This window comes from Maniola jurtina, chromosome 1, assembly GCF_905333055.1.
Source record: "Maniola jurtina chromosome 1, ilManJurt1.1, whole genome shotgun sequence".
NCBI lineage: Eukaryota > Metazoa > Arthropoda > Insecta > Lepidoptera > Nymphalidae > Maniola > Maniola jurtina.
The window spans coordinates 8899751-8911982 of NC_060029.1; the positions used below are offsets into that span (position 1 = coordinate 8899751).

At 33.9% G+C, this 12232-nt stretch overlaps 1 protein-coding gene across 1 annotated transcript in view; it reads left to right on the forward strand.

Annotated features, from left to right (window-relative positions):
- The first annotated feature begins 6103 nt into the window (after window positions 1-6103).
- The window catches only part of LOC123871033, a 28966-nt gene continuing 22837 nt past the window's right edge, over window positions 6104-12232 (forward strand). The window contains exon 1 of the mRNA XM_045914616.1: window positions 6104-6580. The gene's annotated coding sequence lies outside the window, so the exon portion shown is untranslated. The remainder of the gene's footprint in view (window positions 6581-12232) is intronic.

The following is a 12232-nucleotide window of genomic DNA, read 5'->3' on the forward strand; positions in this document are numbered from 1 at the left end:
GGGACCACGTTTATAACAAAAGTAACGGCCCCTATGGTAGGTTTCATAAAACAACTTTCATACATATTTTATTTAGACTACCGTTTCCACCCGGTATCACCTGAGCGGAAATATATACTATATACTTCAGGGTAAAAGTGGACCCATTTTGATTGAAGTCAGAACAGTTTACCTTTTTATTTTTGAATTGCAAATGTTTTCGTTTCAGTTCTGCGGTTCAAGCGTGATACACGCTCTAAGGAATAAATAAAAAAAATATTACGTAATAAGTAGGTAGGTACGCGTAGGTAATTATTAACTAAGTACGTTTTACATTTTATAAAAAAGGTCACTTGAATTTCTTGTTATTTTTTTATCGGCTGTATTATACGTTCTAGGGAACCATACAAAAACAGATCAGTCTAAAGTTTAGACTTAGACCCAGCAATTTGAAATACGATATGTCAGCATTGATATTATTCTATTATCTACTAGATTTTGTCCGCGACTTTGTCCGCATGGATTTAGGTTTTTAAAAATCCCGTGGGAACTCTGATGTTCCAGGATAACAAGTAGCCTATGTCTTTTCTAGTATGCAAGTTATATTTGTACTCAGTAAACGATGCCTGTAACTTCGTCAAAGTGGATTTGGGTTTTTGATTGAAGAATCTCTTTGATTTTCCGGGACCAAAAGTAGCCTGTATCCTTCCCCGGGACGCAAGCTTTTGATTTTGATATTCTGGGACCAAAAGTAACCTTTGTCCTTCCCCGAGATCAAGCTATTTTTTTGTACCTTTCGTCAAATTCGTTGAACGGATGGGCCGTGAAAAGCTATCAGACAGACACACTTTTGCATAGTCATAATATAAAAATAGGTGAGTATTTCTCGCTAAAGGTGTGTGCAGTCTGCCAAACCGCACTTGGCCAGCGTGGTAAACTATGGCCAAACCCGTCTCATTCTGAGAGGAGACCCGTGCTCTGTAGTGAGCCGGCGACGGGTTGATCATGATGATGATTTTCTTTTGTACGGACGCTTAGTAAATTATAATGATAAAGTAAACGTACAAAACGTACCTAATTTTCCCATATAGCCGTAATAACTGACTCGGGCACATCTACATGCAATAACATGTTGGTACCTAGAGAGTCCTATATTCTATATTCCAGGAGAACTTTATTTTCCTTCCAAGCGCACTAGACGTCAACAAATAAGGTTATTTTTCAACACGGGTTTTATTCATTCTAAGATGCTAGGTATAAATGCCAAGTCAACAGATCTTTTCAATGCGATATTAAACTTGTAGATTTATTTTGTTATACCAACACTACGAGTATTACGACAATACGAACAGCTGTGTAAGTAAAATAAAACTAGAGCCGAACAGAAAAAATAGATAAAAAAATATCTCTTAATGCACTGAAATAGACAAAAGTAGGCAGATACCAACGCTGGAAGAGGTGTGCTAGTGTGCATACAAAATATTTTGCAGTTATTTTTTGTACCGTTTCGAAGCGCCCCACTAAGGGTACCAGCAATATTTTGTTGAGCATATACAAAGTACGTTCACATGACGCTCACTGCTACTATATTAGAGCTAAAATGGCGAAAATCAAGTGGCTTCAAAAAGGGGTCGGCAATCGCAGGTCGCAGGCAATACAAAATACAAACTGCATTAAGTGGGCTGCGCTTAAAGACGTGCTTCATCAGTATTTCATCGCTGTATTCGCATTCTGAACCTTCGCTTTGCGACGTCTCACCGCATTTGCCAACTTTTTCACTCCATACAGTATGGTTCCGTATGTTTCAACGCCCTTCACGATCGCCGGGTCATACTCGTACGCTTCACACAATAGACGCAAACTACACGGCAAAGGTGTGTCTCTAGTTTTTAGTTTTTCGTTATTCTAACTTATAAGTATTTATATAACTGAGTTTTAACTCAATCGGCTGAATGATGCGCAAATGCACAGGTAACGAAGGGACGAACATACCATACTCTAGCAAATAAACACTTCTTATTACACTAAATGTTAATTAATGATAACGTTTGTCTTAACAGACAAATATTATTGTACTTACTTAAATAAATATGTACTTATGTAAATAAGTACATTAAGTTTTTATTAATTAGGTTTTTGCGAATCCTTTAGAAACTCTTTAATTTTCCGGAACAAAAGTAGCCTATGTCCGCTCCTGAGATGCAAGCTATTTCCTTACCCGTCAGAAATGGCCGGAAACGGATTGGCCGTGAAAAGCTAGCGATAACGGACTTTCGCATTTATAATATTAGTTTGAAAGTGTGGATGATGAACATAACAAAGTTGATAGAGTATCTACCTACTAATAAATTTTATATGATTAATAAATACCTAGGTGACATCATGTATTTAATTACCATAGTGCGTTACTGCGTTGTAATATAATATTCCAAAGTGCTATCGTTCAACCCCTCGACAGGAGGCCTTTCTGAAAGCTTGTTTTATTAAATGAGAAGATTTACTGTGATTTCAGGCAGCCTTCCCGGGTTTCATTTAATATTAACCGACTTACATGACACAGGTATTTGGCTCAAGTTCATGTACGTCATGGTTAATTTATAATTAATTCAACTTTATGAAAAAGTTCTTGAAATTTCCGTATGAGTGTATAAATTGCGAACGTAATCGTATTATGTATTAAATTATTATCATTAATTCATCTGAAACTATGTTGTGGGTGGTGGTGATGATAGATATCGAAACCACTTTCACAGTGGTTTCGATATCTATCGTTATTCATAACACGATTACGAGTAACAAAAGGTTACATAATAAATAAAAATATAGTTGTAGCCAGGGAAAAGGTTCTGTATCCTACACAAAATAAACTTAAGCCGTACGGACTTATTATTTTCTGCTCCAAATAAGATACCTTCGTCAAAACGGGTTTCTTCTAAATCCATTGAGTCCTAAGTCCCACCGAAAAATGATACGAATCAGATAATATTACAGCCGCCAGCACGTCTTTCCATTTACAGTATTTCGGAAGAGTTTCTATTAGTAAACGTACCTACTTTGTATTTTCCCATTTGACGCTGCTATAAAAAGGTTCTTTGTTAAATGAACATTTTTGACTCCTCCGAAAGAACACTTCGGTACAGTGTTCGGAGAGCTGACAATAAAACTGACGGACGTAATCGTAAGTCGTACCTACTCTTTATTTAGGTAGATATATATATGGAAACCGTTCAACTTTTAGTTGGAAAAGTCAGTAAAATCATGCCACTTTGTCTTATGAGTCGTCCTAACTTAGGTACCAACTCCAGGTTCGTATTGCTTCACTGGTTGACTTATCTTACCAACTTACGTCGACAAATATGAATGTTTTTTATTATACAGCTATATTATTATATTAAGTCGTTAGTTATTTACAGTATACAATTCTGCTCCATATTCTTCTTTGTAAAATGTTCTGAATATTAAATGAAACTCGAACTGAATTGCGCTGAAGTTAAGACTTACCAATTTTTTACCGAAATCAAATCTGTTACGAAAAGAAATAATATCGTAATACTTAAATCATGGAATAAATAAAATTAATTATGGATTTTTTTAAGTCAAAGCTTTTTGATGTAGGTCAAAAGCAATAAATCAATAAATATAAAATGAAAAGTCCCTACTCAATCGCTGACTCATCAACACTCAACTCAACCCGTGCAAGAGTTTGAACTTAGTGAACGCCTAGAAAGCTGAAATTTTGCGCAGAGGTTCCGTTTATAATGTAGGCAAGGAATAAGGCCGGCTTTTTCGTAATTCCCACGGCTAGAGAATAAAGAAGATTTATATTTTCGCCGAACGAAGCTGCAGGCGGTTGCTAGTAATGTATAAATTTTAAAAGCTAGAGGCGGCCATATCGGATATATCCTATTACCTATATCAAATATATACAAACTATTCTAAAATATTTGAAACAAAATATGTTTTATCATTTGGTATTTAGTAGGAGGGGGTTTAATAAAGTACCTTACAACGCTTTATTTATCTACATCTTTTTTACGAATATTAAGTTATATTGTAAGATTTACTGAGTTTGTTGTGGACTTCTTCTCAAACCAGTAAGTGTTTGGAAACCACGTAGCTTTAGTTAAAGTTAATGTAAATTATCACGACTACTTCACTATACTCCTAAAAATTGTTTTAATTGAAACTTATCACATTATCTCAATATCAATAAAAATATGAAAAATATTTCAACTTCGAACTTATGCATAATACCTATGTACTTACATAATGTTTAATAGGCGTATATAAATAAAATAGAAATTTTCTTCCGCGTTATCAGGCATAACCCAAACACCCATTTTTATATAATATGCTGGACTTTAATGTCTACATATCAGGGAAAATCTTCTAAACGGTAAAACTGACATCGAAATATGTTTGAAGAATATGCAAAAAGTGACTTCCTTTTCATTCCAGCGTTTAACAAACGGCTTCTACAGAATTCTTCAAAATCTTATATTCACACAGACTAAACCAAATGCATAGCTAGTCTTTAATAAAAAAATTAAGGGCTATACTACAATAATCTAGTATCTAATAATCCAGTTTAGTTATATAAATAGATACAGTCATAAATCCAGTGGTGATGTAATAAATGAGGTGGGCTATTATGATAAAGTATGATATTATTTTCTTGATTAATTGGCGATGTCAAATCCTCCATTAGTCCCGTCATTTTAAGCGAACCTTTCAACGTTTTACATAAGTTCTACGGATCAGTGAAAATATGCTCATCCCGTGTCTTGATTACCATTGCAAAACTACAGGTGAATAAAAATTCACACAAGTAAAATGAATAGAACAGATGTGCGAGGCGAGTATGCCAACATTAAATCACTGTGAAAAAGCCATTTGGACACAAAGGATATGGTCAATAAACAAACAAGTCTCGCGGCAGATAACTCGCTTTCGAATAAAATAAATTATGAGAAAGAAATGTATATTTTGTGCTATTGGTTTTAATTTCCATAGGGCTCGTTCAATAAGGTTTATCCACAAAAAATGTCGGTCGTTTTTAATCTGATATCTTATTTTTCTCGGCCACACCTACATAATGCAGCTACTAATAAACTGGGCACGTGGACGTTATTTATTGTTATACCTACTCGTAGCAGCAACAGCGAGCAAAATATCCATGCCTCTAATCTTGTTTGACGTCCCAACCTTTTGGGTTGGACGCTTCTGTTTCAACCGACTCGGAAACAATTATGAAAAATTCATCTCTTCTTTTCTTTGGCTTTGAGATAAATCGAAAAATATCAAAACTAATACAATTGCCTGGAAAAAAATGTAAAGATATTTGTGGTACTTTTAACTTGATAACAATGTCTCTGATTATGGGGTGCTTCAACTTTTATCGCACCTATCGCAAAAAACTCGGAAGCATATATACTAAACGTATTGGGTAATCATCCCTCATGTACTGAACTGATTTTGAAAATTCTTTCATCAATAGAAAGCTACATTATTCCTGAGTGACATAAGCTATATTTTATACTTTAAAAAATTAGAGAAACCAACGAAAATTGTAATAAGCTACCCGTGCAAAGCCTGGGCGGGTCGCTAGTGTTGTAATTAACATCTGTATCCTTCGAGACAAACATCCCACAACTCCTGTTACAAGGATAGTTGTAGTTCTACGTTTCCATTCTATTTGAAATGATTAATGACATTCGTGTTTATGTAAACTTTCTACGTGTTAACACTCGCCCCTTTAGGTGGTGTAAAACGGAAAATTAATTACACACATGTTGCTATTTGTAATGATTTCAACAAAAGAAAGACGTCGTGTGTGTTTGTTTTATGTTCGTTAAATACTCAAAAGATATATAAGGTACTTTACTTACTTTTTTACTAGTCAAAACTTTTAAGTTCTAATGAAATTGACAAATGCACATAGTATATAATTTCTTGTAATTATCTTCTAATTATATGAGTATATAAGGTATACTCATTTGTAACCGTATCTCATGCGATATTATTAAGATATTATCATTATATTCTGAATTTCTTTGTAAATAAATACGTGAAACGGCAAAGTATGGAACGCATGTCGCTGCACAATCCCTAAAAATTACCTAGATGTGACACTATTTCAAAATTGTGTCAACACGACGCAACGGCGGCGGGAGGCGGACTCTCAGCGGCCCCCGAAGCAGCGTTAGCGGGCGGCGGCAGTCGACGCTCGTCGCCCGACCGTCCTCCGGTCCGGTGAATACAGCCTCCTCGTCTCCCTTGTATGGATTAATCGCAGCTAACAGAGAACGGACCCAGTGCGACCCACGCGTTCCCCGCGGTCGCTCGCTGAGCGCCAGGCGCCCGCGAGACCTTGCCCCGCGTAGCGCGCACGTAGCTCACTCGAGCTACGAAATCGTAGCCTTTCACCCGTAACGCCGGCTCCGCCTTTAGCGAAGCTATTTAAAAACATGCCATTAATACATCCCCTTTTGTGTTTAAATGACGAGACTAATGTCACGTTGGAACACCATGAGAGGCAGCGGTGAATTAATTCGTCTAATTCTTCGTGCTTTTTCAGTGCTAGATTAATTGTTTGTTTAGCGTAAGTATTGTACTGTTTCATTTAGTTTTACGTTCCTGTGTAAAAGTTGAACTTTTCTTTTTTAGAACTGTACCTTAATTCATTACCAAATCTTGATATTACAAAAGTTTTTATGTACCATTTATGATAAAAACTTATTTCTAATACCTACTCAATTTATAAATATACATGTTTTTTAATTTATTTCTTACACATACTGAAATATTTTTTCAATAATATACATTATCGACTATTACCCATAAATGTATTATATCTATGCATTTTACGCGTTAGTTCTTCATTTTGGGCCCTGTTATAAAATATATTACTACTTAGGTAGTTACTGACTTCTTATACATTTACTGAATATGGTAGGTATAATAAATTAGTTCGCTGGTAGAGTATATTATGGGCCTTAATTAGGTCTAGCAAATGTGCCTATACATCTTAATAATGGAAGCAAAGTTTTGGGTAATGATATGGCCTGATTTATTTCTAAATTAGATTTTATCAACACAAATTTGCAATTAACTACAGTCTGTTATCCGACTACTTAAATAAAATGACTTATGTGTTAAATATGTTTCAGATATTAATTGCCTTTTAACTTCAATAATATTTACAAAAATAAATGTTAAGAATTTTTTGCCAGATCATTGATTTTATTTATTTTTATTTATTCGCACCAAAAATTTGCAACTAATAGTACAAAGAAAAATAAGTATTTTTTGACAGAACATTGAATTAATTTATTTTTATTTATTCGTGCCAAAAATTAGCAATTAATAGTACAAAGAAAGAGATAAGAAGTGGACAGGGAAGCACGTATCTAAGTGATCTCTACTAATGACCCTCGGCAGTGGGAGAGGTTGTAAAGGAAGAAGAATAGGTACAATAAAAAAATAGAAGGAGGGACTTATGTAAATGCTTGGATAAATAAATATATAATAAATAAAATAAATTTACGTATATATATTATATACATATCACAAAATTAACAGTAATTCGTTTAATATATCTGACTACTTAAAATTTACTACTATAATTAGTAATACTTATCCACATATCTTATCCACATATCTTTTTATAAAAAAAATAAATAAATAAATAAATAAATAAATAAACATACTTACATTTTAAATTGTGTTAAATGACGTGTAAAAACGCTCTCATATTTATTGAACAAACATGATTTTTAATTAAAAACCAGTCGATATTAATCAAGAGGGCCGAGGAATTTACCTGGTCAAAGAGGAATGTGAGGCTGAAACGGCCGCTTTGTTTGGCGTAATAACACTTGAACGACATGCTTTTACCTTGATCCGTTATTAATCGCTCCTAAAATTACAAAAGGTGCTATTTAGTCTCAAATATATTTGAAACATTTTCTAAAAAGATTATTATTTTTCATAGCAAATAAAACTTTTTTAGGGTTCCGTACCTCAAAAGAAAAAACGGAACCCTTATAGGATCACTTTATTGTCTGTCTGTCTGTCTGTCCGTCCGTCCGTTCGTCGTATCTGTCAAGAAAACCTATAGGGTACTTCCCGTTGACCTATAATCATGAAAGGCAGGTAGATCATATAGCACAAGTAAAGGAATAAATCTGAAAGCCGTGAATTTGTGGTAACATCATTTAAAAAAAATTAAAATGTGTTTCAATTTCAAAGTAAGATAATTATACAAAGTGGGCTATCATATAAAAAGGCTTTACCTGTACATTCTAAAACAGATTTTTATTTATTTTTGTGCATAATAGTTTTTGATTTATTGTGCAAAATGTTGGAAAAAATACCCGAGTACGGAACTCTCAGTGCGCGAGTCTGACTCGCACTTGGCCGGTTTTTTATATTTTAACAATACATGACTTTATGATGACTCAGGATAAACGCACTTGCAATGTTCGACCATCCCTCGGCGTCTTTCGATTTGATTGCTGCTATCGGGAACAGGTAGACACTTATCTAGATAAAAAGTAAATCATGATAGAAATAGAAAAATATCTCTAAATTTTTAGAGCCGTTTCGGATATATATTTCCAATTTTCAATTACTCACAAATCTTGTTTAAATCAGCGTTGGAAAAGAGGTTGTTTTGTTTCCCTATAGCAAGGTACTTGTGTAGATACCTTCTCTGACATAATTAATGATTCCATAGCTATTATTCTCATACTAGCGACAACGTTTAATAAGCCGCAACGCAAGTATGAAAAAAACTTTTATATTCTTAAAATCTTATTCATTTAAGGGTTCGATCTGCATAAATTAGTTTTCTGAATTCTAAAAAAGTTGGTTAACTCAAATTTTGGAACTATATGCTTTTAATTCCATAAGAAAAAATAAAGGCAAACTATATCCTTAAAAATATCTAAACGATAACAAATAAAAGACTTCATAAAAGAAAGTACGGCGCCGGCTGACAATGCCTAGTCGTCTTCTAGAATGTCTAACATATGATAAAGTACCCAGTGTCCTGTTGCTCCAGTCCCACAATGTCCAGTGTCCTAAAACGTCCAGTATCAAAAGGTTCGCTTACCAAAACGTCTAGCTCTAGTCTAGAGTAGGTATCACTGTACAATAGGTGGCGCGTGAATCGCATTGCAACGACTACCTGACATTGGCTAGTAGATAAAATAAAATCTGCAAAACCTTACTCTTATTACTTATTTATTATTTTGTGAAAACATATATTTTTAATTCAAAAAATATTTTATAAACACGGGTTTTGTTTTATTGTAATATTGTAAATAATGTTATCAATGGGAATGTTTAGATTTGGTATCTCCTACACGCCAAATAACTAAACCGATTTGGCTAATTGAAATGATAGCATATACCCTTGGTTAACACATAGGTTTTTCATCCCAGCAAATTATACTTAGAATTTCCGCGGGATTTAAAAAAAACATATATCCACGCGGACGAAGTTGCGGGCATTAGCAAGAGTTTAATACAGAATAAATACAGGATATATGTAACAGAACAAAGGTAGTCCTTAAAAATTCCACGAGCCTAATCCATCGTGAAAAATATTCATGCCCACCCCTCTATTGCTATGGGTCAATATTGACGAGGGTCCAATATAATACACGCAGACAAAGTTTCACACATTTCCTAATACATATAATACAATAACGCAAAATCATCCATCACTCACTATACGAAACTGAGCAGAATCAAAACAATTTGCAACTAAACAATTATCCCAGAAGAACGTTTAAATCAAAAGGAATTCAACCCTTATAACAGATCCAATCCACAACCCTCTTAATGCCTCCTTACATCTTGGCGAGTCATCCAAATAAAGTAGGTAACTTTAGTTATCGAATCTATTATGAGGTGTTATTTTGAGAGCGGTCTGTGTGGCGATAAATCAAACTGTTACAAGTTTATCATCATCAGCCTGTGGATAACCACTGCCGGACATAGGCCTTCTCTAATGAGCGCTACCATACCCCCGCTCCTCATTCTTCCTTATCCAGCCACTTCCCGACAGGCTCTTTATTTTCTCGGTTCATCGTGCTGGAAGGTGTCCCAGTTAATGAAACTATAAAATTATGTTTATTTCATGTTGGTTGTCTACCACTATCTACCACGGCACCGGATCCGGAGAAAAGCCGGAAAAATTGTCCTACCTTTTTTCAAATTCTGCCTAACTTTCGCTACTTTAAAATGACTACCTATGTCATAAATAGAAAGTGTGTTTGTTGGTTTATTGATTTGTTGGTTTGTCCTTCAATCACGTTGCACGCTTTTTTGGAGGGGTATATTTAAAAAGCTGGAGAGTGACATATACCACTTTTTATCACGGAAAATCAAAGAGTTTCCACTGGATTATTAAAACAACGTGGATGAAGCCGCGGACATCAGCTAGTAACACCACATAATATGTAAACTCATATTAACAAACACAAAAACAATGTTTGACTTGAATTTTTTCACTTAGGTAAATTAGGTAACTGCGAATCGCATAATAATATGCTATTTTAAACGCACCAAGACTCAATTAAAATGTAAACTTGAATGTAAGTAGTTCATAGTGTGAGTCGCCTGGTTCCATAGATATTATGCTAATTAACTCAACTTACATAAAGACATAATATTATTATTCATCTTTTAAACACGTTTAAAATTTTCCTCGTTCTTTGTTTTCTCATTCAACTACCGCTCCAGCTGCTCCATATTGCAGAACAAGAGTAATTTATTTTATTCCCAATATACCATTTAAGTAATTATTTTATTTTACCGCATAATTTACGGTGAATATTATTTTTGAAGCGTGTATTTTATACTGGACTTCTGCAGCGTTTTAAATATAGGTATTGAAATTATTTTGCAAATTAACTATAAATAAATAAAAATTTAACACGTATTATGACTGCAATGTATATAAGCCGAAGCAAGTTTTTGAATCGTTGCCCCATATGTTATATAAATAAACATCTTCCTATATGGTTTAATTTTTTTTAATGTGTTACACCGCTGCTCCTATGCCTTAGAAACTCAAAAATGATTCGACTACAGGAATTATTCCGACACATACCTACTATTTTTTTTATAAATAACGAGACGATTTTTTTTTTGAAAATTCAGCTCAAAAAATCTGTGAAAGCTATCGATATAGAGCTCACCACAAGTTTTGAAATTTGTCTGTTTGCATGTCACGCTGAAACTACTGAACAGAAAACGTAACTATTTACCTATAACTAACAGGTAGTCTGGATTAACGTTTAGGATATTTTTCTATTACGAAAATTAATAGGGAGTCGATTATTGGGCAAGCATAGAGTCATATGGAGATAAAAATAACTACATGTAAACCATCACAGTACAGGTATTTACATATTTAACCAATATTCAAAAAGGTACTCAGTTTCCGGGGAAGCACATTGGTTTGGAATCTTTTTCACCATTCACTTTGTGTTACACTAAACGTGAAATCTCAATCCATTGCTGTTTATGATCTACATAATTAAATCAAATCATCTGTCCAAAAAATAAGTATACTTTTTCAAATACGGATTTGGGCAAAAATAATTCACAGATTCGTCTCTTTGCTGTGTTATTTGGTATTAAATAAGGTAAAATCTACGTGCAGGAGCATCTAGTAACAAAATAGTGTGAGCGAGCATCCCTCGTAAACTACGGTACGGAAAATCATAAAAGACGTAGATTCGTATTGTTAGATTCGGCTTTTGTTCTTATTACAGAACTCACAAAACCAAGCAGGCGAAGACTGACAAAAGTCATACTGTTAGGTAGCGTACGTAATTAAAATGGGTGGGTAAAAATCCATACGTATACTAATATTTATTTTTTACTATTTATGTTTAATTATTAATTTTATTATTAGATTAGATTAATTAATATCATTAGAATATTAGAATGTTAAAATATCAGTTTCGATTTATATAACTATAGCTTTTTAGTTCTGTATCGTAGATATTTAAAAGGAATGTGCAACATCCTCATAAACTTAAGAGAGTTTCAGGAGGTCAAGTGGAATCATGTAAAACTAGACTTTGGTTTTTAAACAAAGAATTTAAAAAAAAACCTTATCACAGTCCATCCGCTTTACGTTGTTTACGTGTTTTAGTTTAAAGATATTTTTTTTCTGATGTACCTTGCATCCCGGAGACCTTTTATTTATTTATTTAAACATCTTTATTGTTAA